We start from the raw sequence: 6,423 nt of genomic DNA, 5'->3' as shown, positions 1-6,423 counted from the left end.
TGTTCTAATTCCAGAAATGTCTTTTACTCTCCTCCCTTTTGAGTACTCAGACACCCTGAGGTGTCTATGGATAGCTGTCAAAAACGTCAGCTTTCCTTTCACTGAGCTAAACATGTGAAGCCACACTGTTCTCCCCTAAAACAGGCTCATCAGTTTCCTAAACAAACAGTCCCCTAAAACAAACTCATCAGTGTTTTGTAGTAGTCCTTCTCTATACCTATATCTACTTCAAATATTATTTTCACCATAATGCACAAGTTTCAAATTATATCCTGTGCAATGGCAGCAACACTACCTTCCACCTGCAGAAAACACCTTTTCTGTCTGTACTCTGGAAGCTGTATTCACTAACTAGGGAGCTTTCAACTTGAGGAAAGTATGAGGAATTCAGTTAGCACTTGGAAGAGGCACATGAGTTTTCTCAGCCTGGGGATGGTGCCCAGGGACAATCTTGATGCAGCTATTAGCAAAGCAAATTGAGTGCTAGGATGCATCAGGGAAGATTTCTCTAGCAGAAGTGGTGAGGACTGTCTTTTTGTATTACTAATGAGCTAAACAGTGCCAGTGAAAAGACATTGACAATATAATCCTGATTGCCCATACTGAGAAATTGCTTGAATGGTCCCTGGAGTTCTTTTGGGATGTGACATTGTTCTGAATAATTCATTGATGTGTGTGTGGGGACTTAGCACATAGTGGAAACTGTTCACCAGATACATTTACAAGGTGGGCCCCTTTATCAGAGGCTGGCAGAGGCCAGCTGGATGAGTGCCCACCACCGGAGCCTGTTGGTCTCATTGCCTCGGAATGGTCCCACAGAGGTTTCACTTATGAGACCAGACATACTCACGAGGGTGCAGCTCCTCATGTCAAGGACTGTGCAGAGTTCTGATCATCTGTACAGATGGCAGAGAAGCTCAAAGATTGCAGATACAGCTCTTGAACTGAACCAGGAAATCACTGTATCATGTAATGTCTGAAACAGTCTCCAGCCACAGAGTTTTAACCAATATAACTCTCCCAAGACAGCTCCTGGGCAGGGGCTGGAGACCATCTTAGCCCCAGCATCTTAGCCACATCAGATCTGTGGGATGGAACCTCCCAGTTCTGGAGATTTTTGCTGTAACAGCACAGTACAGCTGTGTCAGATGGTATCCAGATCAGAGTGGTCCATGACCCATCCTATTTGCTGGGATTATTTCAGCCAAACTGGCTCAGATATATGAAGAACTGCCTTGGTGATCAAAAGAATCCAGAATTAACTCTATGAGAGCAGGAAAAACTGATTTTGAATGCTTTTGAAAAATCTTCTTTATACTCAAAGAGAGATTTATGTACAAAAACTGTCCACAGCCCCTGGGAATTTGGTTCTCAATTCCTTTAACTGGAGCATGTCAAATAATTTCAGCTGTCACATGTCATGTCTGAGAGACCGTGAGCTTTGGCACGATATGTGTCAAATATACCTTCAAATGAATGCAGCACTTCTCTGGGAGGTAATGACAATTGCTGAGCATGATTTCCTTCCAAATAAATATGGAAACTCCACAGACATCAGTCAAAAGAAATTAACTCTCCTTGAAGATATTTCATAAGAATTGCCTTCTTTCCTCTGTCTCTGCTACCTCTCTCATGGAAAATGCCAAAGTAGATAAGCTCAGGACTTACCTCTCTGAAAAACAAGAGGGCCTAGAGTAATGAAAGCCCAGACCCACAAACATCTGTCCATAACTAGGGTTGTACCAAGTTGACAGAAGTCCTGTCCCTATTGCTGCTGTGTCACTCAGTGTCCATTATCAGCTATTGACTGTTGTCCAACAGACAGTCCCAGAGATAAAGAGGGAAGGACTCCCTCTTGGCATGTGTAGGAAGCCTAATGCAGTGAGCATGGCACCTCTTAAGACCCCTGCTTAAACTTACACATGGCTTAAAATACAGAATTTGTCAGGAATTCAGTTGTCTCCTCAGAGGAACCAGGAAGGAAGCACTTCTCCCCTTTTCTCTTTAAGTACAATGAAAAGATTCTGAACTGGTCCCCTGTTCAGATCAGAGAACCAACAAAGCAAACCCCTCTTTTTTAGGGGACCACCAACAGTTCATTCAAATGGAAACTTAATTTAAAAAGTGATCATAAATAGACATGTGTACTTGAAAATAAGAATTTTAACATGAAATGCAATTAGATATAAATAGAAGACAATTTAATTTATGGACTTTATAAATGTATCCAAACTTACTCTCAAAGCCCATTAATGTGGTGAAAGGACCCCAACATGTTTCATATCTCCAGTGGGGAGTATGAGACTTACAGGGATGGAGAAATGTCCCTACCATCACAATTGAGAGAGAACTATGAATTGTATTGAGATTTCATGATCAGCAGAAAATAAATTAATCATGATGAGAGAAAAGAGTCAATTAGGACAGCTCTAGGAGAATGAAATAGATGTAAATATCCCATTATAGCCATTAAGCAATATTCCTTCAATATGGCACAGCAAGAGACACAGGGAAAAGACCAAGGAAAGACAAGCCTGGCCAAGCTGGTTGTCACCAATGCCAAGTGCAATTGTAAAAGTGTTTGCTGCCAGCAAACACAAACCACCAGCAGTGCTCATCTCAGAAGTGAGAAATCCCTGATGCAAGAAGGAAAAACAAATGGGTGTTTTAAGTTTACTTGCACACTGCCCTGATTTTACTTATCTCTAAAAGAACCTGAATATTCTAGAAAGAAAGTGCTCTTTAAGAGAGATTTTTAGCCTGATAGGATATTCAGCAGAAACTCTGGGAATAATAAAGGAGTTTAAAGCAGATTGTCTGCCTCATTCAGCTGTGTCATGGAGCTGATCCAAAGACACCCAGGAACTTTAAAAGGTGCTGAAGCTGGCCCATCGGTTTCTAGTGCTAATAGGAACTGAGCTGTTAGTGTTTGTGCATGACATCCTGTAAGGAAAATCACTGGCATTTGGCTTACTCAGGAGATTTCACCATCTGTTATTGTAGAGACCCAATAATGATACAAAACACAAATAAGCAAAAAACCTTAACACTCTGTCAAATTTAGTGAGGTCTTAAAATATTCCTGCACAGGTAGAGAATTTTGCTGGAGGAGAATCAACAGAGCAACGGGCTCAATTACATCCGAGTTTCCCGTGTAAGACCTGTCAAGCAACTCCTATCATCACGTCTGTAAGTGAGTGTGAGTAATGGGTTTTATTTAAATTCATGTGGTGTTTGCTACCTACACTCAGACAGATAATGGACAGATAGCAGAACAATAATCATCAAGAGGCTATCACTTAATTCTTGTTTTATTCTGCAGCTTGCCTGCCTTCATCTGTCTTCCCTTCTGAAGAAGTGAGCATGTTCCTTCTGTCTCAGATGAAAATGCAATGGCCTATTATACATTCATCACAAGTTTTCAATTTTCTGTCCAAAATCATGACAGTGATACAAATATGAAAGCCCACAGAATTTGTTTCCAAAAACATTCAGCTCCACACATATAAGTTTAGCTTTCTGCAATTGAATTTCTTATCCCCCAAAATGCACAGTCAACTTCCTTCTAAGTAGCAAATATAACATTTAAGGAGTTTATTTGTCTTACCAGAAACAATAGATATTAAATATGGTGGTAAGGGCAGAGCATCCTACAAAATATTGAAAAAATCTGTTGGCTCACTGCAGTTCTATTGATTTAAGAAACACAAAGGGAATATGCTGAACAAGATGAGATGGGAAATTAAGTAGCATCATGTGAATGCAGTAGTAAAGCATCCTGCATACTCCCATCACTGTCAGCTTCCTGCAGGACAAAAGTATGTGTTCAGCCCTGAAAAGTGTCCTTCCAATACAAGTATTGGTACGCTTTCGTTGCCCTAGCTGTCCGAATTCCTTTGGGTTTAAGGAAGCTGTCAAAGCCTTACAAGTTGTGAGTGCTGTTGAGCAAGTGAAATTAATGACTTATTTTCTGCTTCCTATATTTTAAGGCTTTAAATGAGTCTTATTGCTGGGGAAAAGGTGAGGAGGAGCAGAGGGGCTGTTAGGATGGAATTGTAAATCTTGCAGAATTTAAAATCTTAGACCTGATTGACGTCATGACAGTGCTTCAGACCAGTATTTATCTTGGTGTAGTAAAGCAAGCAAATTACCTTTACCCAGGCATGAATCCCACTTTGCAGTCTGCTGTTACTAACTGGGGTGTGAGGCTCAAGTGAAATGCTCCAGTCAAGCAAGTAAACATTGAAAAACAAACAAAAACATTTACATTTGAGGAAATATTAAATGTATTTATCATCTGCCCTTTGAGTCTGTGTAAGTGCAGGAGTAAAGAGACAGTAATATGAATAGTTGTAGCTCAGTTATTAAATAAAATGAAATACATGAATAATAAATACAAATAATTGGTGCTTGCCTGACTGGTGTATGCTGAGGTTTTAGCTGGTGCTTGTCAAGGCATGATACACTAAAGTTGCTTGGGGAGAGGGTTCCCTTGTTGCCCAGATCTCCCAGCACACTGTGGGCTGCAACATGAGCTCTGGGCTGTCTCTTTTCAGTGCAGGGAGGAGTTCCCAGCATCACCCTGCTCGTGGCTGTAGGATGAAGCCTGGCTTCAGAAAGCAGAGTCAGCCTGCCAAGCACTGTGCCAAGCCTCCAGTGTCTGTCTAACCAGCAGCTCTGGCCCAGGGGAATTCACACTCAGGTGTTATTGACACCCTCATATTTTAGCTGGCTTCCCTGCTCTTCCCCACAGCCATTAGAAAGGCTCTCCAGAAAGCACTTTGGAGCAGCAGCCAAGCCCAGATTCTCTGAAAATACCATGGGATTTTCCTAAGTAACATTCATGTGCCCAGAAAGTAGAGAGAGCCCAGGAAAAATGGCTAGCTTGTGATTTTTTTCTCTGTGTACTAGCAGCAGAGATGACCCCACACCACATGTCCTATTGAATTGTTCCTCTACCAGTCCTTTCAGAAGGGAGCAGGTGATAAAATCCTCCAGAGTATGTCCTGTTTTACCAGTGGGCCCCTGGTTCCTGCTTTACCTATCAACATACTCGCTCACAAGGCAAAAGATGCCTTTCCTTGCAAGATATGTCACAACACTGAAGTTAGGTCTGAGGCATGGTGCCAGATGAATGAATCTGTCTAAAGCCCAGAGATCATGGGATTCATCCAATGGGGCCAAACTTCTGCTGCCACACCTAATTTACCTCCATGCAAAGAAGAACAGAGTGTACCCACTGACCTGACTGCCATTCACTGCAGGAGCGTGTAGCACATTCCAAGCATTAATCCTTAGGACACAACTGCAAGGTCACAAAGCAGTATTGCCTTCTATTTTCTATAGGTACAAAGAGATGAGCCAAACAGAGATGAGACTGGAACCAGATTTCAATGTGCTGGTTTACCTGCTAGACTGAAGCCTTTCCAACAATTGGAAGGGGATTTTGTGTATAATATTGAGAACCCAAAACCACCAGAATAAAAAATCTCATGTGCTTTAATATGTAAGAAATATATTATGTGCATGAGTTTTTCTGAGATTTGGGAAGTCAGTATTTAAATTAGATGATTGTCATACAATAGAAAAGTGCTGAAGGACATCTTTGTAGAAAAGTCAGGGGTTTGCTCCTTCTCATCGACAACACAATGAGTATTCAGGGCACTTTAAGTATTTGACCTATTATCATAGAGCTCTTTTCTCTTGCTTCTGCTGCTGACTTTGCATTTCCCCAGAGAAATTAATTATCTCTATGGACAAATAGCTTTGTTAAGGGCTAGCACTGTGGCCATAGTTGTCTAGTTTAAGTGAGGCAGCTCTGGTAAAGAGAAAATGGGTATTCAATGAAGGTTTTTGAGGGGAAGCAAATTAGCTTTGGATGATGAAGACCTGAAAGTGTTTTGGTAACCTAAATGGTGTTTGCTTTTTGCAGCTAAATCAGTCTTTTAACAGGAACCATTTCTTCTTGTGTATGGACTGGGCTGTACTGAAGGTAATACCCCATTGCCTGCAGCTTCTTAATCTCTTCATTGTTCTTACACATTCATGATCTCTGAGAGTTTTATGCTAACACTGGGAAATAAGTGATCTTTGCTTCTTCTTCCATTGATTCAGGCCATACTTTGTTTACTCCACAGCTTCTCATTGTTGAAATACAGGGGTGGCATTATACCCTGTAATACAGGGAGTTGTAATTGTGGAGAAATAAAAAACCTGGTTTATCAGTTCAGCTGCTGAAAAGGAGGGAGCTGTTCATAATTCCACAAAAAAAAAGTATTTCTGGGTGTAAGGGTTAGGTGCTCAAAAGAGAGAAGTAACCTAGAGAAAATTGGTTGTGTTGTAGGTTTACTTCCCTGTATCCTTGCTGATCCTTCTGGGACACTCTCGGTCCCTCAGTGAAGATCATGCCATTACTTTAGATTC

At 41.2% G+C, this 6,423-nt stretch overlaps 1 protein-coding gene across 5 annotated transcripts in view; it reads left to right on the top strand.

The window, feature by feature from the left end:
- The window catches only part of GRM3 (glutamate metabotropic receptor 3), a 101,438-nt gene that overhangs the window by 34,051 nt on the left and 60,964 nt on the right, over window positions 1-6,423 (top strand). Inside the window, exons 2-3 of one of the 5 annotated variants that reach the window (XM_023918705.2) lie at window positions 3,091-3,199; window positions 5,933-5,992. The exons of 1 other annotated variant lie outside the window; for it this stretch is intronic. The gene's annotated coding sequence lies outside the window, so the exon portion shown is untranslated. The remainder of the gene's footprint in view (window positions 1-3,090; window positions 3,200-5,932; window positions 5,993-6,423) is intronic. 3 more of the 5 variants (XM_023918704.2, XM_086886599.1, XM_023918702.2) reach the window with 3 other exon arrangements.

The sequence above is a fragment of the Cyanistes caeruleus genome, chromosome 4 (genome assembly GCF_971803275.1).
Source record: "Cyanistes caeruleus chromosome 4, bCyaCae1.hap1.1, whole genome shotgun sequence".
NCBI lineage: Eukaryota > Metazoa > Chordata > Aves > Passeriformes > Paridae > Cyanistes > Cyanistes caeruleus.
This window is presented reverse-complemented; position numbering and strand designations above follow the sequence as displayed.